The sequence below is a fragment of the Chrysoperla carnea genome, chromosome X (genome assembly GCF_905475395.1).
Source record: "Chrysoperla carnea chromosome X, inChrCarn1.1, whole genome shotgun sequence".
Taxonomy (NCBI): domain Eukaryota; kingdom Metazoa; phylum Arthropoda; class Insecta; order Neuroptera; family Chrysopidae; genus Chrysoperla; species Chrysoperla carnea.
Genome location: NC_058342.1, coordinates 11,323,276 through 11,350,364, shown reverse-complemented (window position 1 = coordinate 11,350,364; position 27,089 = coordinate 11,323,276). Strand labels below are relative to the sequence as shown.

The 27,089-nt window shown below is 34.2% G+C and overlaps 1 long non-coding RNA gene across 1 annotated transcript; it reads right to left on the bottom strand.

Moving 5' to 3' along the window:
- Positions 1–2,344: 2,344 nt before the first annotated feature.
- Positions 2,345–3,633, bottom strand: LOC123302446. Its single transcript, XR_006535527.1, has 4 exons — positions 3,509–3,633; positions 3,071–3,435; positions 2,770–2,965; positions 2,345–2,690 (listed from the first exon to the last, which is right to left on the bottom strand). It is a non-coding gene; the product is annotated as an uncharacterized LOC123302446 (long non-coding RNA).
- Positions 3,634–27,089: the final 23,456 nt, after the last annotated feature.

Genomic DNA, 27,089 nt, shown 5'->3' with positions numbered 1-27,089 from the left:
AAATAATGCAATGGAGCATTGTATATCACGTTAAGTCCATTTGGTCATTCAAGAGTTCTTTTGGACCATTTGTATGTTTGTGAATCTCTAACGATTCTAACAGAGTCATTTTTTCCCTTTTTGTGTGGTATAGAGTATATCAAATTTAAAAATAGGTTTGTGGTCAGATTCTCTTTAATGGTTCTCAAAAGTTGAATCCGTTTTTCGATTTTTATAAGATCTTATGTGTTCTCCTTTGCGAATTTTGAAAGACCTCCCAGTCTGTCTGTCTGTGTTTTATTGTATTAAGTTCCCTTTCCAATTTTTCTTGTGATAGTGGAAAGGATAACGCACGATGGATCATTGCATTGTATGCAGCAATTTTGTGACTAAATGGGTGTACAGAGTCGATTGGAATCGTCACGTCTGTTATTGAAGGTTTTTGATAGACGTCGAATACTAATTTATTTTCTGATCTTGTAATTTTCAGTTCTAGGAAATTTATTTTGTTGCATTTTTTTTTTCCAAAGTAAATTGCACTTTGTTGTTCTTGGTATTACAAAACCGTAGAAAATTTTCCAACTGTCTATCTAAGACTTCAAAACATATGACGACATCATCAACATATCTATACCAAAATTTAATATGCTGCCGCGCTTCATTGGTGTTTAGAATATTTTTTTCGAAGTTGTCCATATAAATTTCGGCTAATATGGGACTTAAAGGACTTCCCATTGCTAGGCCATTTGTTTGCCTATAAAACTTATTGTTAAATACAAAATAATTCTGCTTGATGATGGTAAGTAAATTTACTTTGGAAAAAGAAAAATGCAACGAAATAAATTTCCTAGATCTGAAAATTACAAGATCAGAAAATAAATTAGTATTAATTATGAGACAATGTCTGTTTACAACACGACAAATTACGAAATTGTGTTGTGAGTTGATTTCCATAATTTATGACGATTTCGTATTTTTACTTTTATACTGAGTCGAGTCGAATATTGATTGTTTTGGTTTGTTTGTTTAACGGTTGATTATAGAGAAAAATGGATAATATTCACTGCCAAACTTGTTCAGATGGTGTATGTATAGAAAAAAAATTATGCGTTTTCAAAACTATCTGTCGATAATAAAAAACGAGTGATTGTGAAAGGTCGTTGTACACCATATTTGCAATTCATACGAACTAAAGATAAAGTCACAGCAGGTTGCAAATCCTCAATCGGTTGTTTTGTTTCTCCTTTCCTATTTGCTAACAATAAAATCATCTAGAACGATACTGGTTACAAAAATGTTCATAATTTTTCTACGCCCGCAAAAAACACAATCAATCTGAAAAACATTCAGCAGATTTCCTTAAGTATCATGCCTTTGGAAAAATATCCACATACTCTCCACCACCTTTTAACTGCTATTTTTACTTCTAAACTTTAAAGATCAGCCAATCTTTGAATATTTGTGGTTACAAATACCTACATCATTATTTACTCACCATGACGATGAACCAAAACCAACAAGCAGTATTTCTGATTATATAGTAGCTTTTAAAAATTTCTGCCTACCCTGCCTTAAAACTCTGTGCCCGCCACTGATAGTTAAATATTTGAAGGTAATCTTATAAAGCTTAGGAAATTGAATTTTAAGATCTTGCCAAATCTCTATAGGATTCTCATTGAACCTTCCTACTACTGGACTACGCAAGTACATTGATAATTCATCAGAAATTTCATCATCTGATTGTAATGATTTCCAACTCTTGCTTACTAGTTTGTGATGATTATCCCATAAAGAAAAGTTATCTTCTAGTTTTTCAGATTGATCAGAATCTGATTCAGTATTTTGTGTAGTATTTTTCATAAAGTCTTTAATTTTTGCAACTGCTGTGGAGCAAGCAAGTGAGTCTCGGAAGTGAATTTTTTTATACCTGGGATATAATACAGTACTAGAAATTTTAATGTAAGACCTAGAGGGCCCCATTAGGTTGCCCTGTGGGGCCGCATATAGGGTTGTCACGCAAAGTCTACTCTGGCCCCGATTGGGCAATCCCAATTGTGCCCTGATGGGGAAGTCCCGTGGAGGACCTATTAAAGCAATCCCAATTGTGCCCCGATGAGGAAGTCCCAAGGAGGACCTATTAAAGCAATCCCAATTGTGCCCCGATGGGGAAATCCCAAGATGGTCCCATTAAGGCATCCTCATTCGGTCCCTGTAGTAAAAATGAATGACGATGAAAAAATTCACGGTGATTTATTTTGTATTATTTTTTATTACATATGATATCAGTCAATAAAACTAATTAATCAAATATCTTTAAAACTGATTCATTCGCAGGTAGTTCAACTCTATTTCCTTAACAAGCGATGTCCTTCCCAGTCCCGCGCGTTTCGAATTACAGCAGTCATCGAAGATAAAATTTCTTTATCACAAAGGTTATCTCCCGATAATTTATACATCATTTATAAAAAAAACATTAATAGTAATAAAGAAAACTTATTATCATAAAATCATTCTCAACGGGAAAAAACTTTACCTTCAATACATTTGTAAAAACAAGTATTTTTAAATATTGGTTTGCTTTGGTTTCCCGTAACTGCTTTAGACGGAACATACAAGGTAGCAACATTTCGTGAAATATAGGCTTTTATAATGGTCGTCATATTTTTATTTAGGCTATCACTTTTGTTTACCAATTCACGCATACGTTTCATCTAAAAAACATCAGATTACCCCTATTTAAATTATTCACAATCAAAATAACGATAATTATTTTAAATTAAATTTACTTACCACTTGCTTTCGATGATAAGGTTTAGTATCGAGCTGTTCATTGAAATTTTCGAAAACATCTTTAGCACCAATGGGGTAATTAAATTTTTCACATTTTTCAGCAGTATCTTGTGTTGCGGCGTCTCCATTATTTTCTTGCTTATCATTGTCCTCGTTGTCAGAATCTTCGTTATTTCCATCATCACAGGAGCATTTCCTTTTTAGAAATGTTTTTATATTTTTCACATCATATTTTATAATATCTTGTGGATATTTAAAATTTCAAATAGTTTATTTTTTTATTTTAATATTCAAAGTTTACCTTCAATAGACGTCAATAGATCTCATCTCCAATGGATCTTTAATCGTTGCACACAATAAGAATGAATGCTCTCGCTGAGGTGATCCTGTCATCTCCAGTAAGTTCGAGTCATTGTTAAGATTGGAGTTGCTGCTACTGCTGCTGATTTTGCTGTTATTGAATCTTAGCTTCTTATTGAAATTATTTATGGATAATGAATTTTTCCTCTTCAATTTTTTTGGCTGTTTAATTGTAGGTGAAGAATCACTGTTATCCTGTGATGTGTTCGAAACCGATTGTTGTGTAATAGTATCTTCTCCATCATCATTTGATTGCTTTTGTATATTTTTACTAAGTTTACTTCTTCTTCTTCTTCCCTGATGATCCTGAAGAAAAAATTTGATAAATTGTTAATTTTATAAGGTGTAACTTGGATTAATTGAACAATAATAATCTTACCTGAAGAATTAAATTTTAAATTAACTGTGTTTAATTTATCTTTTAACTGGTCACGGCTGTTTATATTTGTTTTTATTTTTAATAATTTTTTATCTTTGGAAGCTTGCAATTTTGCACTTTCCTCGTTGTCCGTTGTGAAAACATAAGATTTATGCTTTAAAACATTCAATGGCTTTTCAGCCTCTTCGAAAGTATCTGTAAAAAAAATAAATAAATAAATTATAATAATACTTTTTTAACATACCAGCCCTTCCCCGGACTTCAACCAGATAATCAGGCCAGTTAGGTGATGGCCTGTCACAATCTTTTATCATAGTTTGCAGGATCTCGTGACTAGATTGATCATATGGACCAGGCATAAATTTACAATGACAAGTATCATTATCATAGTAAGTAATCCAATTTGCTGGAACAACATCGACTTCTTTGCTTTTTACAAATAAAACCAAATAGTATTTAGATGGATTGCTAGAAATAAATAACCAAATTATTTAAATTTATAAGCACAATTAGAAAAAAAACATTCTTACTATAATTAATTAAATATTATAATTCATCACTTTAAAGAAACTTACTTATTTTTTTCGACATTTTTTATCGCTATTCCTGCTAACAATTAAACACGAGCAACCTTGAATCTGTCTCCACTTGCAACCACGTTTCGTCAGCTGTTATAAATTTATAATTATAATTCTTAAAACTTTTTTTCTGTTAGTTTACACTATCGATACATATATACAATGCACGTGTAGTCCACAGCAAAGAGTATAAGCTTTCTCCCTTATACTGCACTTGGTCAACAGTATTTACACTATATATTGTCGTAACCAATGATGATTACTCAGGCAGGGGTCGCCGTCACCAGAGCATTTGATCGGAGTTCAAATTCGTAAACTCTTTTGATAAAATCGAAGTCCACTTGAAAGTATTGAAAGTTGCGTCCACGAAATAATAATTCCACTTAATTACCAATTATGATTTCAATGTCCAATTGCAAGTTCCAATATTTCGTCCAATGATTTTATATTCGTTGAGATAACTTAATTGTTTTATGAATTAAGTTACCGAGACCAATTCACTATTTACTTTCACTTGTTGAAATGATAACAATTAACTTGAATAATAAAAAAATGTGTATTTATTAAAATATAAATATCGGCATTATTGGCTATTGACGTCAATCCTTTGGGTTATGCGTCATTAATCCAGGTGGTGATTGCAGATGTTCCTGATGCTACACATCCTCCCCCTTATTGAAAGTTTGGCTCATATTTTATTAGGGACAAACTTTTCGTTATCCTTGGTGGGTGCTGAAGAGAGTGATTTAGAGTATCTTGTTTTTCTCGCTACAACATTTTGCTGTGGTGAAGATTGCAGGTATATATTTGTACTTGAATGTCTTGAGTGTATTGGAGAACCACTTGGATTTGAACTGTCATCGTCTGATGTCATGTTTCGTGGGTTATAGTAAACCAATTCATGTGTTGGCCCGGAGGGCTGGTAATGTGCTGTTTGTCGGCTACGTTGACCAAAACAACAATTTATGAATGTATTAGAAGATGTGGATTTGGTTTGATTTTCTTCCAACAATATTGAATAATTTTGAATCGTATTAATAGATAAATTGCTGTTAATATGGTTGCGGAGATTCCAATAACTTTTGCGTAGTGTAGTATACCATTTTCATATTGTATGAAGAAGGGTTTATTTAATTCTTGTTGTAATTGTTCATCAAATTGATTTAGACGGTGCTGTGCGTATTTAAGTTCGTCAAGGTCCAGGTGAGTTAATTTTACTGGATGTAGTGCGTACATTTTTAGCATGGTTTCATTAAGTTTGTTCGTTTTACAACAATCATCCTCAGTAAGATCGATGTCCGGAATAAAATCTTAAAATGTTGAATTTCGTATTAGCGTTTTAGATTCTAATGTAACGGTGTCGGTAAATGCTTTACAGTCTTGTTTAAGTGTGATTATTCCCATTTTATTTATAATTGTAGTGTAATCGTCTGATTCATTTTTACACAGAATTGTACAACGCGTGTCTTGTGTAGTAACAAATAACCATCGATTTTGATTTAGATTTTGCCATAATTCCATATTTTTGTGTGAACGTTGTTTACTTCGCAAACTGATGGTATTAGTTTTGTTGTCATTTGGTACAGTGCGGTTTCACAATTATCTTCAGGTCGTTGGTATGATATTGAAATTTCGCTGCAGATATATTGTTGGTCCAGATATTCTTTACATTGGTCCAAATTTTTAAGTAACGCAAATTGTGATCTGCTTTTTGACACAAGAAGGAAATCATGGTTTATTTTTAGGAAGGTCACTATTTTAGGATTTTCTTTACTTGGTGTAGGTAATGGATATATTTTTAATACATTGTATTGATCTGAAGTAACTACCGGTACTTTCATTATGATTACTAATTTGTCGTGAGTTAAAAATGATTTTAATTTTATTATTCTATAGTATGACTCTAAATTTTGCCAGGTAGGTTCGAGTGGTAGATTAAATTTTACTGATTGTTGAAGTTCGTGTAACAAGGTTTTGGGTGGTAAACTTCGGTAATTTATTATTCCATGTCTAGATAATGTCAAAGAAGTTGTATAGTCGTTTAATTGTCGTTGTACTTCGTCATTTATTTGTTTTATTAACATCAAGTGAGAAATTAAATCGATTTGTAATGTGTTTTTATTAACAATTTTTGTATTGTCTTTCATATAAGAATTGAATGTATTAATATTTTTATTAAGTTTGTCTTCTATTTCGTTTAAATTTAACATTGTGCGGTTAATATTTCTAACGGTGTCTGTAATTACTCTAATTTGTGATTGCATTAAAACGTGAGTTTGAGTTTGATCGTTAATAAGGTCGTCAATTGATGCTTTATAAAATTTTGCGTCGTCTGCGCCGGGTATTCCAAATAACCATTTAATTGGATAGCTTACGCCGTCGATAAGTCCTCTACGTTTCCTTTTATTATTTAAATGTTGTGATTTTATATCGTCGAACTGACTTTGTAGATCAAAAATTTGGTGTTGTAAAAGTGTCAATGTCATTTTGCACGTACTAGCGTCTTTAATATTGATAAGGTTACAATATGATAATGAGTCTGCATAGGTAGTTTGAGAAACTTTAAGTATATACTTAATTTTATAAATATCGAAAAAATGAACTAAACTAATATACTGGTTAGAGATTTTGGCTTCGCCAATTTGATTATAATAGATTCCAGCGGATTTATTTATGACTTGTATGTCGAACGTTGCTGGGACCTTCTCCAGGGTCCATGTGCTTCTCGTCAAGTGTAATATTACTATTAACCAAAGGGTTTTCATCTGAAACAAAGAGTTTCAGTTGGTTTAGATGATAAGTTCGTAGTTTTTGTCTACTTATTCTAATAGTAGCCGTATTGTTGTTGTGTTTTTGTACCACTTTGTAGGGGCCTTTATAAGATGGCATTAATTTCAAATTATGATGGCTTTTTTGTTTCGCATCATACAGCAGTACTAAATCTCCTTCTTTTATTGGGCTTTCTTTCGCTTTTTTATCATAATAGTGTTTATTTACTTCTTTAGAAGAAAGTAGATTTTCCTTAGCGGCTTGTCTAATAATTTTTGCTTTGTTTAGAATATCTTGAGTAAGGTTTTGATAAGTCGGAAGTTGCTTGGGTTTTTCCAATGAATGTGGAATTCTTGGCTCTCTTCCAAACACGAGAGTGTATGGTCGTTCTTTTGTTGATCGATTTTCATGTGTATTGTAAGAGTGTGAGGCTAAATACACAAGTTCATCCCAATTTTCTAAGTTTGATTCAACATAGGTTTTTATGAAGGTTTTAATTGAGGCATGAGATCTTTCCAAACTTCCATTACTTTGTGGGTGGTAGGGGGTCGTAAGTTTGTGTTTTATTTCTAGGATCTTATTTATTTCTTTAAATAGATTATTTAGGAAGGATGTACCTTGATCCGTTAAAATAGTGTTAGGGAATCCAAATATTGTGCAATATTTTACCAAGTGAGTTGCACAAGTTAGCGCTGAGGTTTCAGCTATAGGATAGGCCTGTACAAATTTCGTTAGTTCATCTTGGAATTAACGTTCCAATTATATCGATTATTGTTTTTTGTAATGGGATACGGTCCCATTATATCAATTGCCACTCCATCTCCGAAATCGTTTGCTGTGGTTGAAATTACCATGGGAGTTCTTAGATTTGTTTTCTTAACGGTTTGACAAGTAGGACACTTCTTTATATAATTTTCAATGTCTTGTTTCATTCCTTTCCAGAAATATTTTCGTTTAATTTCCTGGAAAGTTCGATTTATACCCGGATGTCCGGATAATACATTGTCGTGATATTCTTTTAATATTTGGGGACGCTGTTCTTTTGTTGGATGTATTAAATCTCCAATAATTAAAATAATTTTTATTTTGTTTCGATTTAGATATTGCAGCATTGATTCAAATGTATTCTGTTGAATTTTATTACAGACTTGAGGTATATTTATGAGATTTATTTCATTTTCATTATTAAAATTCATTAACAGAATAGATTATTAAGAGATTTGTATAATTTTTCGTACGTTATTTCATCTCTAGCTTTTTCTTTCACGAACATTAGGTAGAAATTTTGATTTTCGACTGTAGTTCGTAGTTTTGCTATTTCACTTATTTTGTTATTTTTTAAATTAGATAATTCGCATTCAGTATTGACAAAAAATGAATATGCATTATTTTGTGATAAGTCCGTTGAGTACGGTATTATTAAAGTTTTTATTTCAGAAAAGGGTTTATTAATTTTTTGGTATGTTTCTATATCTAAATTTTTCTGATGATATAGTTTAAAATCTTCATATGATAAAGAAGTGGGTGTTATATTTAAAACAGGGCGTGATAAAGCGTCTGCGTTAGAGTTAGCTTTTCCAGGTTTATAGATAATTTGGTATTGATATTCACTAAGTTTTAAACGCCATCTAACTAAACGACTAGAGGGGTCTTTGCAGTTCATTAACCACTGTAAGCATTTGTGGTCGCTAATGATTTTAAATTCTTGGCCATAAAGATAGGGACGGAAGTGTCTACAGCTTTTTACAATAGAAAGAAGTTCTTTTTCTGTTGTACTGTAGTTACGCTCTGCGTCGTGTTGATGAGTAATATGCGATAGGTAAATCTTTCCCTATTTCACCTTGTGATAAAACACTGCCTACTGCATCGTTAGAGGCATCACATGTAAGTATAAATGGCTTGTTGAAGTCAGGATATTGTAGCAATGGTTTAGAGGTTAATATTTTTTTAAATTTATTGAATGATTCGTGACATTTATCATCGAAATTGAATTTTACGTCTTTTTTTAGTAGGGATGTCAATGGCTTAGCCAGTTGAGCGTAGTTAGGGATAAATTTCCTGTAGTAACCTGTTAATCCCAGGAAGGATTTAATGTCCTTTACGTTACGTGGTGCTTTTCTGTCCATTATTGCGGCTATTTTGTCCGGGTTTGGTTCAACACCTTTATCAGATATTAAATGTCCGAGGTATGCTACTTGTTTTTGTAGAAATTCACACTTATCTGGTTGCAGTTTAAGATTGTGTTTACGTAATGAATCAAATACACGGGTTAGTTTTAAATTATGTTCTTTTAGATCTTTGGCAAAAATAACGACATCGTCCAAGTATACGAAGCAATCCTGGCCTAAGTTATTAATCAGGACTGTATTCATTAGCCTAGAAAACGTGCTAGGAGCATTCTTGAGTCCAAAATTTATACGATTAAAATGATAATGACCTCGCGGTGTGCTGAAAGCTGTCTTTGGCTTGTCGTTTTCATGCATTTCTATCTGGTGGAACCCACTAGCAAGGTACAGGGTCGTAAAGTAAAACGCATTCCCTAATTGGTCTAATATTTCTTCGATATTAGGTAGAGGAAAGTTATCTGTGATTGTGACGTCATTCAAGCGACGGTAATCCGTTACCACACGCCATTTTTGCTTTCCCGAAGCATCCTTTTTCTTAGGGACAACCCACAATGGTGCAGACCATGGGCTATCACTTTGTTCAATAATTTTTTGTTCAAGCATTTGATCAATTTGTCTTTGGACCTCTTGTTCGCGTACCTTGGGGAAACGATATGATTTAACTGCTATTGGAGCAGGGTCCGTGACTTTTATTTCGTGTTTGATCGTTGGGGTTGAGGTGAGCATGTCGCCGTTTAAAAAGAATATGTCATTGTATTGTATGCATATTTCTACAAGCGATTCTCTTTCCTCTTTGTTACAATGACTTAGCCTGAGATTTGTGTTTAGTTCTTTTAGTCTATCTTGTAAATTTTTGTTATTAGATACGTGAAGACAAATTGCTTGCTCCACAGTTGCGTTGATTGGTTTTAGTTTTAATTTTTTCAACGGGTTTTTGTTTATTACTGGATAGTATTCCGTTTTAGGGGTGATTAATATATGATTAGGTACAGCGATATTTTCATCTTCAAGTGTTTCTGTTATTACTGTATTATTTGTATTATGGGTTATAAACTGAATGGGTACTTGAACCATTGAATTTGGAGGTATTTCAATAACTTTATGGAAAGTTATTGTATTTGTTTTATAATTAATTTCGGCTTGATTTTTAGTTAGAAAATCATGACCGATTATACCATCGTATGGTATATTAAAATCTTTATTTATTAATTGAAAGTCGAAGGTAAAATCATCGTTTGGTTTATATAATTTTATTTTGATTTTTCCGAGAGTTTTGATTCCACCATTTATGCCTGCGAGCATTATTTGTTGTGAAGTATCAACGTCAGTTAGATCGAAGATTAAATTATTTGTTTTAATGATAGATACATGAGCGCCGGTATCTACCAAAAATTTAAATGTTTTATTTACAGATTGTGGTGAATCGAAACTAAATTTTTTATCGCCTACTCCATTGTATAAGTAGATGTTATGTAATGGATGTGATTGTTTGAGCTTGTGCTGGCCGTTGGTTGGTAGTTGTCCACAGAGGCGGCCTCGCTCTGGGGCTGATATAAGTTTAAATTATCGTTATCCTGTGATGCTTGAGCAATACGAGGATTGGGATTTAGATTTTGATTATAGCGTTTTTTCCGGCATTCGGATTCTAAATGTCCGCGATAATGACAGAAATTACACTTCTTGATTTCTGAATTTGAATTATGTGTATTGTTTGGGTAAGTATTACCATTTATTGTATTTGTAGATGAATTTATACTACGGCAGTCACGTGTATTGTTAGTCTTAGTTTTACTATTCCTACAATATTTGTTATTTTGGTTACTATTTGAAGTAACGTTTGGTTTTCTTAATCGTCCTTCATTTATGAGGTACGCTTCTTCTTCGCATGCGAGCGAGAAGGCTTCATTCATTGTATTGAATGGTTTGTGGCGGAGAATTTGGGAAATTTCCGGCACGGTATGATGTGTGAATCGTCTCAGTGCGATTCTTTGTATTACTCGTTTTTCACTGTCGCGAGTATGACTAGTAGCTTCTTTGTCAGTCGCTAACAAACGTTTACTTGTAATTTTGTCAAGCCTAACGTAATATTCTTTTATGCTTTCGTTTTGTTTTTGTTTTGTCGTTTCAAGTTGTTCCATCAAATAGTCGTAAGATTCTACAGGTGAATAAACAGCTAACAATTTTTTTCTAAGTTCAGTGTAAGTTGTAATGTCATTCATGTTAATTTTTGTTTTAACTTCACTCGAAACTTTTGAAAAAATAAAGAGTTCTAGCGGCCATCGTTGTGATTGCGATGCTAGTCCTATTGCATTATTAGCATTTTGTAAAAAGTTATTTAATTCTTTTGGATCACCACTAAAATCAGTAATCATACGTGATAAAAAGCTTAATGGAATATCATTGTTATTTTGATTTGATTCGACTGTACGTATTGATGCGTTATCAGTACCAACCTCAGATATTTCAGCAGGTAAATTGTCATGATTGTTTTGGATGATTTGATTGTTACCGTTGTTAATTTCGTTTTCGTTTGGATTCGACATTGTATTAAAATTTTTTAATAATTGTGAATAGGATATGATGTTAGGAAATTGTGTCATATAACAAAAACAAAATGCGTACTTACTGCGGTCTTTTGTTTTGAAGGGCAAGTTCTTGATTATACGTGAAGTATTGAAATACACCAGCTAACCAATATCTGGATCCGCACCGGTTCCCTCTGATATTTTCTGTTGCTGTCGTATAATACCACCGCTCTCACCAATTTTATGTCGTAACCAATGATGATTACTCAGGCAGGGGTCGCCGTCACCAGAGCATTTGATCGGAGTTCAAATTCGTAAACTCTTTTGATAAAATCGAAGTCCACTTGAAAGTATTGAAAGTTGCGTCCACGAAATAATAATTCCACTTAATTACCAATTATGATTTCAATGTCCAATTGCAAGTTCCAATATTTCGTCCAATGATTTTATATTCGTTGAGATAACTTAATTGTTTTATGAATTAAGTTACCGAGACCAATTCACTATTTACTTTCACTTGTTGAAATGATAACAATTAACTTGAATAATAAAAAAATGTGTATTTATTAAAATATAAAATTACTATTTAATACAATAATTATAAAATCAAGTCTAATTAACTTTTCAATATTATCAGGTGTTACGTAAATTACTAAGCCTGAATTGAATCTGATTTGCATTGAAGATGCATCGGAATATATACTATTTTATTGCTGAATCGGCATTATTGGCTATTGACGTCAATCCTTTGGGTTGTGCGTCATTAATCCAGGTGGTGATTGCAGATGTTCCTGATGCTACAATATACATGACACTTACTACTTGACTCATACTAATATAGATAGACAATAGATTAGGGATGTGACATTGTATATAAAAAATCGATTTTTAATTAATCGATTTTTTATTATGCATTAAAAATCGATTGATAAACAATCGATTTTTCTTAAGAAAATAATCGATTTTTTTTTTATATTAATCGATTTTTTCTAATTTGTCAATCAATTTTAAAATAAACTCCATAAATATTATGTCAATAAATTTATTAATTAAAAATAAACAACAGAAATAATAAATTTTATATAATGAACACAAATTAAAGTTTTAAAACAATCAAAATTTTTTTTCACATAAGTCAACAAAATTAAATTATCCAAAAAAAAAAAACTAGATATTCGTACTGAACTAATAAGTTCTTATAAAATCAACACAAATTAAAGTTCTAGAATAATCAAACTATAAAAGGTTCAAATTAAAATAAATCAAGAAAATCAAATTATTCAAATGAAAAAAACTAGAAATCCGTAGGCAACGAGATAAGAAATAACAGCTTGGGTAAGCGTTTGGATAATATTCGGCTCCTGGTCTTTGTTAATATGGCGCCAGCTTTCGAGAACTAATAGGTGCTTACACGCCAAATGTGCGAGTTTGGGATAAGCTCCCTCATAGATTTTCCAGGATTCCAAAGCATCTTCTTTTAATTCTATTAGAGGCGCAGCTATGTACAAGCTTAATTCAGATGTCTGAATGTGACTTCGACTGGTTCTCATAGTCTCCAACAACAGCTTGTTGTGGGTTTCCCAAATGTCATCATTATCGACATCATCAGCGGCCGAAGTTATTGACAGTGGGCAATCCTCAGGTTGTCGGTTTTCTTCAATGGATCTTTTAATATAATTCATAGTTCTTGCCAAAGATGCTCCGTCATCAAGGTGTAATTTTTTAAAACGTGGATCTAAAAATGTTGCAGCATTAAATAAATGAACTTTTTGTATGTGCTCAAATCTTTTCTTAAATTCATTTATTATTGAATTTTTTAATTGAATGGCCAAATCATGCGATGGATTTGTTTTTTCCAAAAACTGTTTCAAGTACATTATAATGGGAATAGCTTTACTTGCGCTAACATATTTTTCAGTACACATCTCTTCGCTTACTTTTTCAAACGGTTTGAGAATTTTTACGACCTCTTTCAGTACAGCAATTTCACAATTAGCTATATTAGGGTAATTCAACAAAATGCCTCCTACTGTCCCACTCATAGCTATAAACCTTTCAAGCATATGCAATTGTGAATTCCACCGCGTTGAAACATCTCCTATCAGGTGTTTAATTTTTCCTTCCGGTACATTTTCAGCCTTTTGATAATTTCTCAATTGGTCTGCAGTAACTCCGCTCTGATGGAACCATTGTACAATTCTGCGAACTTTATCAATGAATATTTTTATTTCATTCACCATGACTGAACTTTGCACAACAAGGTTTAATGTGTGGGCTATGCAACGAATATGCTTTGCTTTTCCAAATGCTAATTCAATGGCTTTTACTATATTTGCACCATTGTCTGTAGTGACGGCCACAATTTTCTCATCAGGAATTTTCCATTCTTCACAAATATTTTTAATGGTGGTTGATAAATATTCGGCGGTATGACTCTCCGAAAGCGGCTCACAAGCTATACTGAAAGAAACAATCTTAAAATTTTTGATAAAATGAATAGTTACTCCCAGATAGCTCTTCATTTGTCAATCCTTCCATTCGTCAATCGTTAAACATATATTGGTAACGGATTGTAACTGTTTGATTATAATAGCTTTTTTTTCCTCGTATTTTCCATCAATGATGCTGGTTATCGTTTTGCGACATGGGATTTTATATAATGGTGCAAGTAATTTAATCAATTTTCCAAACCCTTCTCCTTCGACCACACTGAAGGGAAGATTATCGCGGTATATCAGTTCTGCTATAGCGTCTGTAATCTGTTTGTTTTTTGAACCCCCTGATGCAAATTCTAATATTTTTGAGAATGATGCTTCTACGCCTATTTTTTGTCGTTTAGGAGTTGAAGGCCCTACAGGATCTTCAATTTGAGCTGCGGAAGTAGTCGGTATCATAATCACAGAGTCTTCAAAACGTGTAGATGTCGATGGGTTAGGAAACAAGTCTGCAATTGATTCTCCCTGCGTATTGTTTCCTGACTTGTCAGTATGATTCTACAAAAAAATTAAATTGGTTAATAATATCCTTCACTAAACTAAAAAATCATATATGGTCACTAAACTAAAAGAATATTTCGTATTATATCAGCCAATCAAAATAAAACTAAATTTTGACTTGATTAGCCACTGTTTGCATCGTAAATCGATTTGTTATCTGAATCGGTAAGTAAATCTTCCGATTTGTACACGCCCAACCCTAAACTACAATTGTCAAAATGAAAGCGGCGCGAATTCGCCGTGATTCGATACGCACGATTTGCCTACGAGCGTTTCGAGATACTAGGAGCCCATGCATCGCGTCCCGAAGCACGGCGAATTCGAGCCCCGCCTGGAAAAGGTCTATATAGTCTTAAATGGCCCTGATTTATCATTTGGTTGGTTCATAGCAACGAAAATGTGGTACTATGGCAAATAGTGTTCTTATTATAATTATTTATTAGAAAACTAATCATTGGCAAGTCAGAAAGTGGTCCAGTTTCTTTGTAATTAACAATAGGGTATTATCGTTAGTCAAAAATAAATTATGAAATTTGAAAAAAAAAAATCATTTAATTTTATATTTTGTGTGATTACTTCTTGTAATGTATTGATTACTCAATAAAAAATTTTCTATTTTCCTACTAAACATGTGTTAATAATTTTTTTAAGAATATTGTTCTTTGATTTGTTTCAAAAACGTGCTTCTCTACTAGTTTCATATATGCCAAGCTTTTCAAAAATCATTTTATTGAATTTAATAAAAAAATAATTTTATCCACTCCAAAACACTACACTATAGTACTTTAATTTATCCTTGTCTTTACCATGGAGTATGGAACATGCGCACTCTCTCACAGTTTACGACGCCTGTGCGTGCAGCTGTAGTAGTGTATCCTTTTCTATAACAGAGAATTATACACTCAATGCCTCTCTGTCTAACAATTTTGCTCGCCCCGAATTTTTTTACTTTAAACCCTTGCAACCCGCATTTACGACTGAATTTTCTCAAGCAACTTTATACTACGTTATTTCTAATTAAATTGCTTACATTTTAAGACTGGTCTCAATTGGTAAACAATAAAGCGCAATTACTAATATCAATTTACCTGTTTAAACACAGCAACCAGGTAATAGGGACAAACAAAAGGTCTGCAACTGAGGTGTAGCATATTGTATACATTATATACTTTCCATCGGAGTTAATTTTATTTAGTAGACAAGCCAGTGAAATTTAAAAAAAAATTAATTTTTTATAAATTTAATTAAAAATAATAATGACAATTTCCAAAGGGATTGCCTAATTTAAACATATTTAAAAAATTATCTTGTTCTCTAAAACATCACTTTTGTCTGGTAAGGAGTTCGGTGAAGGACGATTTTAGTACGGATCTTAGACTATATGTAAAATTTGATTATTTTACATTCATATAGTAGTATATAAAATTATTTATTGCAGCATGGCATGCTAGAATGACACTTTGAGTTGCAAAGTAAATTGTATTTTACACAATAACACTTTTTGCTGTTGCATTTTGTTTTGCAGCTACATTTTTTAAAGCCTTGTCCAGATCCCTGATCATTAACAATTGACCGTAAAAGGTAGCTCACCTTTTTCATTCTGTTTTAGAATTAAAAGTACTTGAATACTTAACTTTTTTTTTTTAATTTATAAAACTAACGTTCAGCTATTCGATTGGCAGTTATTTAAATTTCTAATTGTTAAAATTTATGAAAAGGTATCACTTTTAAAAAATATGAACATATTTTAATAATATAATATTTATATTGTGGCTCGCGCTATCTGAATTAAACATAGGACACTTTTTTTAACACTTACATTTCACTTCATAATGTTCTTTGAACTACATATGTAATAGAGAGCTTACATACGTTTTTTTATTGTTTATTGTGATATTAAAACATACCATTTTTTTGTAGACATTATGTAGAGGAACCGTTACTGTAGGACAGTTTTTGCCGTCAACAACCCACATATTTAAATATTCAGAGATGAACGGATAGTCATAAATTGGACCAATTTTTTTTACTTGTGTACCTCTAATATAAATACTATTTTCACCAGGAGGTAGAAAAATATATGACACTTGAATGATTTTTTTATTTTTTAACAAAACGGTGTTATTTGGATGTTTTAATGTAATGACTGTTCCTCTGATTTGAATACTTGAAATTGGTGTATTATTAAAGTATCCAGATGCAATTGCTTAAGAATTGTAACAGTTGGTGGAATTGTGAGCTTTTCAATATTTTTATACAGGAATTCATCCATTCTTCGGCAAAGTTGGGAAAAAGGTTTATTTCCATTTCGAATTAGTCTTTTCAATTTTCCCAGCACATTTTCGAATGAGTAGGCAGATATTTCAGGACTCGAGCATCCCATATTTTCAACATCATCAGGATGATGAATGAGGCTATGCATATTTGATATTAAACATTGCTTACCATATAACATTTGAGATGTTTCCACAAATAATTTTAAACAATATCTAGCTTGCCGTAGCTTCGCAATCGCTAGATCTTTCGAGGACAAGATTCTCATTCCTACATGTAAAAGTAAAAAATGCTTATATACTTCTGGTGACAATACTTTTTTAAAAACCACTGGGCCAGCATACAATAATATGAACTGATATTCAGTTGCTTTAAATTCATCATCTAATGATCTTGTTGTCCGCTGAAAATCTTGCGGAACTTGGTGTTTTAATTGCAAAAGTAGGTCATTTAGTAAATCTTTCATGGTTTTACTCATTTTCACTTCTTTGATGTTACCATGATACCAGTAATCAAGCATTTTTTTGGATACCCAAATGCACCAAGTGCATAGAATCAAGAACAAAATCTTTTACCATATCGATAGCAGGATTAATCTCAAGCAATGGTGAAACCCCAATATGGTGTTGAGAGTTCCGTTGATCTCTAAATGATTGATTTGTTCTTGGTACGCACTGATTATCATGTATGGGGTAAATTGTTCGTTGACTTACTCGTTGACCTTTTACCTCACAACGTTCACACGCCCAATAACCTCCATGCCCCTTGGTACATTTAATGAATGCTCGAGCTGGTCTGTCACAAATGAATGCTTTAATAGACAGTTGAAAGAGTATACCATTTATTAGGATACCAGATTCTTGAAGATGATTAATTTCCGCGACAAATTTGCTTAAATAATTATTAACATTATTCGGTTTTTGTTTTCCACAATAAACTGCCGCTAAAAAAGGTTTGTAAATATCTAGCTGTTGAAATACTTTACACAAAATTGGCCACATTTGAATGGAGCTTGATTTATATAACGGTACACCATCTATATTTACTAATAATTCCAGGTGATGAACTTCATGTAGTTCTGTATTTACACATCGCTGTAAATTTTTCTCGATTCCAAAATAGACAAATTCTCCCGAGTCATCATCATCTAACTTTTCAATCTCGTATTGAAATTTTTCAGTCCCTAAAAATGTTTTGCCGCACATAGGCAACATCGGGTATTTTTCCCTCCTTAAAATTTTCAATAACGACTCGAGCCGAGTATGTGGAATCGGAGGATCAGCCAAAGCCCACAGTCGCAATTCCTCGATGTCATCCCAAATTTCTTCACCATTATTATCTAATAAACTTTCATCTCCATCACTTTCTAGCGCACTTAGTTCACTTTCCTCGGAGTGAGAAAAAAATTCTCCACAGTCAGAAACTTCATCTTCAGATTCAATCCTATTTGATACACTATAATCAAAATTTTCATTTACAAAAATGTTATTATTCGCCGGTGACGATTCAGAGGAGTCATGAGATGGTGAGGAATTAACAACTCCATTAAATGACTTTCGACCCCTTCTTTTTCTTAAAAGTGCAAGTTCACGAGTTTTATTATGCTTATTAGCATTTAACATTTTTCAATAATAAAAAAAAAATTCACTTATAGTCACTAATTATTATTACCAGTTGTATATTATATAGGTTATGCACGATAACATGATATATGCTAATGTATTAAAATTCATAAATACTTCTTATTGGTATAGGAAATAGCTCATGCGCGCGCAACTTGTTCTATGCTCTTCAAAATAAAAATTTAGTTTTTTTTATATAATAAATTTACTTTGGGTTTTCCCATTTAGGCCCCGCACAGAACCCAAATGGGAAAAAATAACAAAGATTTCTTATTTTTACTTTGGGTTTTCCCACTCAGGTCCCACACAGAATCTAACTGGGAAAAAATAAACAAAAGTTTTTATTTTTACTTTGGGTTTTCCCCCTTTGGTCCCACACAGAACCCAGTGGGATTTCCCGATTGGGCCTACCCTACTGGGACCCATGAGGTCCAGATGTATACTCTGGGTGATCTCTATATAATTTCTAGTCGGGTTGCTATGGCGAGTGGAGTTACCTTCTCGATAGCACCCATTCGTTTCTTAATTTCACTAAGCACAATCGATTTCAATTCATTGGCAAGCGAGTCTTCCAGTTGGAGAGGTTAGATTTTTAAAACTAAGCAATGAACAAATAGAATCACCTTGCTGCTTGTGCAGTATCTGTCCCCAGAAACTTCTTTAGTGGCAGCTTCCAGCGGTCTTAAAACTAATAACACAGAAGAAAAAACTGACAGTTCTAATGCATTGAGCATAGTTGGCGCTGTTTATGGCGAAATATTATTTCATTGATTACAATACGTAACTCTAAAAATCTCTCAATCATATAGTAGGTGCTGTTCAATCTTGTTGAAACTTCTTGAATTAACTTTGTTTCTTTTTCTGTGGCTTTTCTCAATTCATTGCTTGCTGTATTACTTTGCTTGAACCATATTACAATAGTCTTGACCTTAGTTATTAGATTTTGTAATTCTGGATAGTGTTGATTCACATTTTGCGCAACTAATTTTAGAGTGTGCGCAAAACATGGTATGCGTTTTTTACCAAAAGTCAGGTCGACTACAGCCGAAACTTTATTAACGTCAATGTTCCATTCAGAACAAGACTTCAGAAGCATCTCAGCAATATGATCCGAAGTGTTACGGTCAAATGACTGATATACTCCTAGAGTAACAGCAAAAAATTCGGTACATATACCAAAGTGACCGGTTTTGAATTCCAAGAAAGCTTCTCATACTCATTGTTTCTGTCCACATATCGGTTGTAAGTGTTATATTTTCTACATTTTTTAGTTTATTTTTAAACGCAGCTGATAATGCATCATATTTGTCATCAACCCAGCGAGTCAAGGTTACGAAAACCATTATTTTCTACAATCGTGAAAAGTATGATTATCTTTGCAAATCAAGTAGATGAGGGCATTGTTGACTTTCAATGATTTATTGCCACTTTCTGAATAAGCAGATATATTTCCGAAGCTTTCATGAATCGAATTTGCCGTTTTAATTGCGGAGGCCGCGTAGGTACAAGACTATCGATATGGATATCTTTTGACGCAGTTGTACTTGTTGATGGCAGTGATTCAGGGCTGAAAAAAACAGCTCCAGAGTCTGCTTCATTGGTTTTAGTAATTGTTTCATTGTGGATATTTGCTAAGTTGACATTACTCAATACTTTAAGATAAGTTGACATTACTCAATACGCAAATTTTCAGTATTCATTTCTAAAAACGCAGCCTATTGGATATGTGTTACGTGGCTAAACAGGTTTGATGTATTGCCACAAGATTTAATTTGTTTTTGACAAATTTTGCACTTTACAAGATTCTCCTTTTCCTCAATTTTCGTAAAATACTTCCATACATGACTTTTCTTTGGAGGCGCCATCTTGCTATTAACTAAAACAAAAAAACAAATCAATAAATGTTTATTTCTTTCTACTAGTTTCAAGTCCAAACCAGTATTTGAGATAATTCCTGAACTGGCAAGTTTAAAAATTGAAATGAAATATCGTTATGTTATATTTTAAATATGTAGAGGATGGTGAATGATTATTTAAATAAATTGTATATTTTATTAAATATTTAAAATAATTTTTATTCTAATTTCCACTACATATAGTTTCACATTTAAATTGATAAAATACCAAAAATAAATATTGTAAAGATATTGTTCGATGATTTGTAATGTGTGTTTATTGAAGAATTCGTCGTTATTGCTTCTTTTTTGTTCTTCATTCTTGGCGGTCAGCTTTCGTCTTTTTTGCCGAGCTGAGTCGACTTGACCCGATCACTCAACAACCAATAAGATTCGCTGTTTTGTTATATGCCTGCATTGTGACGACAATAAATTTTTTAATTGTGTACTAAATATCAGGGTTGTCTATTCACACAATATTGAATATTAAAATCAGGGTTGACCAAGGGAACCACAAATATAAAACACTGTCACAAACGAGTAGAGGTTAGGTTTATAAACATAATAGGAATATAACGTTACATACCTTCCCAACTTCGAACTAGTAATCAGATGATGCATCAACTCAGTTATTTTATGGTAATTAATTGTAGTAGCAAATAAAAGTCTTACATATTATAAACTTGTCTTAGATATAAAATCAAAACATCAATTTAATGCGTTACCGCTAAACAACAAAAGTCGACGTAAAACAATGAGTGAGTAAGTCCGGTGAGAGTGAAAGTAACTAGAATGAATCATATCAATGAACGAATAGAATCCACAGATTATATAAACTTAGAGTGAATAGTCAATCGATCTGTTAAGATTGATTAAGTAATTAAGCTGGACACTCACAGATGTCGCTACCTTATTGAACCATATTTGAAATCCAAGTCATCAAGTGTTTAAATTATTTTGTTTTCTGGTATATTAAACAAAAAGAAAATAAAAAAACAAATATTCGATGTTGCTATAAATATATCGATATATCGAATACAATAAATATTTGACAAAACATCGAATCAATTCGATATATAGTACAGAAAATATCGAATAAATTCGATATATCGATGTTAAGTGAATATCCCTACTATGCACACTGCAGGCAGTATTGTATTGTTCACTCACTTATTGTTGTTTAGTCAAACTGTTGTCACTAGTAGTAGTGTGGTATACACACACATTGACAAACAATAGTATGGTATACACATACATTGACAAACAGTAATGTGGTATGCATACACTTTTGTGTTTATGATGACTAACTGCTGTTGTATCGTTGAATTATACTCTCTATTGTTGTGTTATATTTTTGATCAACTGTTGGTTTGACTTTTTTTTTAAATGCTCCATAAATAGCAAAAATTCTGCTTCCTGCATCAACTCACTAGCATTGCCAGCTCTAACTCAACCAACCGGACCTTCACGTACTATATGGTCTTGGTATCGCCTCAAAGGAAATACAAAACAAGGTGGTATATGCCCTCCTTGAGCATTAACTGCAATTGCTACAGTTACTAATCTCGCACGTTCTGCGGAGGTAACTGCACCTACTAGTTTAATAGCTCTCTTAGCTACAATTTTTCCAGGTTTTTGAACGGTGGTCACCCCGTTTCATCCATATTCCCGATATCTTTTGGTTCAAATTTAAACCTATCCATTACGTCAGCAAGGTTATCAAAAAATTTACTAACGTTATGTTCGTTAAAGCAGCTCGAGTCCCGCGACAGACTTGTTGCTTGAGGAGTTCTCAAAGAGAGGCTTGGATACCTTACCAGACATTTTAGTGTCATGCCACTTTTCAGGACACCTGTTTCCATTTTTAATCGCCCTCTCGTATGCCAGTTTACGTACTTCTGAAGGAGATAGTCCAAAATATACTCTGGAACACTCCATTAAATAATCCTGCAAATTTTTTTCTTCATCAATATTAAAAACACGATTGATGGAACGGTAGCCAACAATTGCATTAGTAATTCCCGATTTTAATTTTTGTATATATTTCTATATAATGTTACATGGCAAACATTACATTTCTTCTCAGGGTTCTAATTTTTACACCATCTTTGAAATGCTCTGCAGCCGTCTTTCGATATACTTCCATGTCAGTAGTTCCTCGTGAGGTGATTCTTAAAAATGTAACGTGAGTAAATTAATACGGGGACAAAAGTAACATGTTAATTTTGTACTCATATAACCAATGTTACTTTTGTATCCTACCACATTTTTATTAAAATATAAAATATAACACTAAAACGGAATGTGGTAGACAAAAATTAATTGAAATAGTGAATATCAATATAATCAAGAAATATTATACAAATATTCAGATTAATATCATGCTATTAACACTTCGTAAACATTACATAAGAAAACGTAATAAAACTTAATTTTTGTTTGTGAAAACAAATTAGTTCCTCTCACACAACTTGACAGTACGGGACTTGCACAGCGACTGAATACAAGAGAGGAGAACACGACCGACTAGCACTTGATGGCACCGAACCGGTGTTTTCACTATTGGATAAACAGGGCATTTGTTTCTTTTGACCCGCCGTTACTTACTTGTTACTTACCCGCTCTCCCCTACTTGTTACTTTTGTTTCTAACTCTTCGATTTAATAATAACTGCAACATTGGTCGTATTAATTATGTAAACTATTTTCCTGCTACTTGTAAGGCTCTTTAATGTCATCCCTAAAGCTTTATGTTTTTTTGTCTTAGTAAACCCATTACTGACATTGTAAATCGAATCTTCTGATTATAAATTAACTATTGTTATAAAATTTTTACTCGTTCTTGGGCGACAGTGTTTACAACCACCTAAGAGAAAGCGATAAAAGTCTGATACATGTTTGGGTATTTCACATTCACTATTTAATAAATTGGCTGTAGTGATATTTTCTGTTTAGTCATTCTTGTTGATATATAAAGTGGTCTTTCGTAGAATGGATTCCGCCTTTTGCAAAATCTCAGTTTCTTCTAATATTTCACATATTTTCGCATCAATTAGGGGAGAAGAGGGTACCCTAACACATTTTTTACATTTTGACTCATAAAAATTAAATTCAAATAGAAAAGAAATGAAAATATTTCTCACTCATGGCTTCTTTAAACTTTGGTTATTATAAAATTAATCTTAGTAAGTTAAAAATTTAACTATTATTCTTTTGTCCTGTGCAAAATCATAAGTTACATACTTTGAGTGTCTTAATTTAGCTTATTAAGAACTTTGTTTCTATGAACATGTATTGAACTTGTAATGGCCCGAGTAAAAGAAATTATCTTATGGTCCACTCTGTCCCATTCTATCAAGCATTTTACTTAAATTAATTTTTGAATATGAGGTTGGGTTGTAAGATACAAGCAAAAACCGCACAGATTTGAATTTTCCATATTTGGGTTCCTACTATGTAGATTCGGATATTTTTGTTGAATGATTCTGAATGGTTTTTTGCTTGTATCTTTTATGTGTTGGGTGAACTGTAAGGTAAGCGAACTAACTATAATATTAAGGCTTCTTCGTAGTCGAAATTAAATTCGTGCAATACCTTAAAAGGGAAAAAATAATGTGAAAATTTATAGCAAATTTGGGCTTTGCTAAGATTTTATAAAAAGCAAACTTTTATAAACTTTTAAAGCGAAATTTGTTCTAATCTGCCTCTCTAAGGGGGCAGTTTTGAATCGTCAAGAGGCAGTTTTGCAAAAAGGATTTTCTGTAAGAATTTTCTTGTTTCAAGCCGCTACAACCTGGTACTGGCGAGTTAGATCCTTTTCATATGCACGTTAATGTACTTTTATATACATTATAACCGTCATATGAGTAAAAATATAGTCCCGATATCTTTACAAATTATAAAATTCTTAGAATATAAATAATCAAAATACTCTTAGTCGTAAGCATATTCCTTCGTAGTGACAACTCGTGGCTATCGCTTATATTTTGTACTAAAATTAGTGAATTTTACTGTTAAAAAAAAAAAAAAAAAATAGTTTCCAGAAGTCAACAAAATTGTATCTATTGTAAGTGGAATTGTTGGTGATGACAAAATTAATTGCCATAAAGCTTGTAAAGAATTGCTTGCATGTCAAAAATAACAGGATTGACCTTTCATAACATTAAATTAAAACGTGCTGATAAAGTAGTCCCTATTTTAGCTATGAACTATATCACTCGCCTTGTCACCATTGATCCCGGCGTTACCCCGGTAGTTGCCGGAACCAATGTTGACGAGTTGCCAACACCAATTCCACCCACCGACTTGGCCGACAGTCAACTGACCAAAAACTAAGTTCGGTGGCTCGCACTATTAAATAACGCCGCCAGCTGGGAGGAATTTTAGGCGCAGTAGCAACCATCACAGCAGACCTTGCGAGAGGCACTCCAGGCCATTTGGCCGAAAGACCACCACCAAATGTGCAGCGTTTTCAAAATAGGCCTCGGCCTATGAGAACCCGCCCCCGCCGTGCACTATATAACCCTGTGGACGCGGCGAAGATTCAGAAACTATACAAGATCAATAAAAAAAAGCCATGACCAGCATACTGAGCGATCCAGGTAGCTCACCATTTTGTCAGGTCAACACGGAAACGGTCCATGAACATTTCCGTGGAATATTTGCTCGTAGGGATCAGGAAATAACACCAACCCCTGAACAAATATTCAGACCTGACCAAAATGATGGCGGAGATGGAGACGAACGCTTCACGTTCCTACTGGACTCCATCTCAAAAGAATCAGTATGTGCGCGATTGGCTAAAACCTCTAACACCGCTCCGGGGAAGGACGGTATGAGGTACTCGTGCCTTAAACGTTCCGACCCCGGCTGCGTAGTACTTTCTGCAATCTTCAACCGTTGCTTCCGTGAGGAAAAAACACCACTGGCTTGGAATGACTCCCGCACCGTACTGCTGTATAAGAAAGGTAACCGTGATGAGCTGTCGAATTGGAGGTCTCTTACTTTGGGGGGCACGATCGCCAAGTTGTATGCCGGCGTTATCGCCGACCGTGTCACCTGTTGGGCGAAGCTCTCGAACAATATCCCACCAATGCAGAAAGGATTTCTGGAGTATGAAGGCTGTTATGAACACAACTTCATAGTCCAAAGTGCATTGGATGACGCGCGCCGAGATGGCAGACAGATCGCATTGGCATGGCTTGACCTAGCCAATGCTTTCGGCTCTGTACCTCACGACCATATTCGGCGGGTATTGGAAGAGATGCGGCTACCCAACAAGATACGCAGTGTGATAGCCGAGCTTTACGCTAATACCATCACCACAATTCGCACTAAGGACGGAGAAACCAGTTCAATCCACATTCGTGGGGGTGTAAAGCAAGGTTGTCCACTCAGCCCAATTATTTTCAACTTGGCTATCGAGTCGCTCATAAGAGTGGCGTCTGGATTGGCAGCTCAGCATGGCTACAAGCTCCATAATAACAGCTTCTCTATTCTGCATATGCTGATGACATCGTTCTTCTCGGAAAAAATGCTGAATCCTTGAAAATTGGATGCAGTAGGATCAACTGCTGAGTGGATGGGTCTAAAGTTCCAACCTCCGAAATGCGCCTCACTGCACGTTGATTGCAGGCGAAGACGGGAAGTCTTTCCTACGGAATTTACCATCCAAGGAGGAGGACTAACGGTTTTAAAAGACGGGGAAGAGTACCAACATCTAGGTGTACCAACGGGCTTCCGTGTGACCCAAACCCCCCTTGATGCCATTGGGGCCATCAAGGAGGACGTTCAGAAGGTACACGATTCTCTTCTCGCACCCTGGCAAAAATTGAAAGCCACAAATATGTTCATCCTTTCTTAGCTAGACTTTATTCTGCGAGACGGCGATGTCGCCAAAGGACCTTTGACTGACGTAGACAAGACCATCAAAAGGCTAGCCAAGAAATGGATGAACCTACCTCAACGTGGCTCTCCGGAAATTCTTTATATTCCATCTTACCAGGGTGGCGCAAATCTTTTACCGTTGGCCGATTCCGCGAACGTAAGTACCGTAGTGCCCGCTTTTAGACTGCTGACCTGCAAGGACACCATTGTCAGGGAAACGGCCTGGTCCTGCCTTAAACGTGTAGTGAGACGTCGTATTGGAGAAGATCCAACCAAGGATATGCTCGCCAAGTATCCTCGGCTCACTTGAGGGTCGACTAGCACGCGACGGCGGAGACATTTCTAGTTTGTGCACAAGCTAGGAATGCGTGCTGTCGCCTCAACAGCAAAATTAGTGTGGGCTTTCATTGGTGCAGAGAAAAGCGCGATCTGTCTGTCACAATCAACCATCCTGGGCAAACACCGGAGCGTATAATTGTCCCGGAGACGGCGCGATCCGTTGTTGTTCGTATGCTACGCTCAGCACTTCGAGCATTCTACCTTGCTAAACTTCTAGGAAAACCAGATCAGGAAAAGGCGTACTCTTGTACAAATCTTAGGGAAGCGAGCAACCACTTCCTGCTGAATGATCGGTACACTCGATTTTGTGACTACCGCTTTATCCACCGAGCCCGACTCGGCGTCGTTCCATTAAATGGAACACGGCGATTCGGGAACGGGGATAAACGGTGCCGACGTTGTAGTTATGTCAATGAGACATTACCACACGTACTGAATCATTGTACCGTCCATTCAGCGGCATGGCAACGGCGACATAATGCCGTCCAAGACCGCCTTGCTCGCGGATCGCGTTTACCCCCGGGTGCTGTCTTAAATATCAATAGACAAGTACCCGGCGTACGGAGTACTCT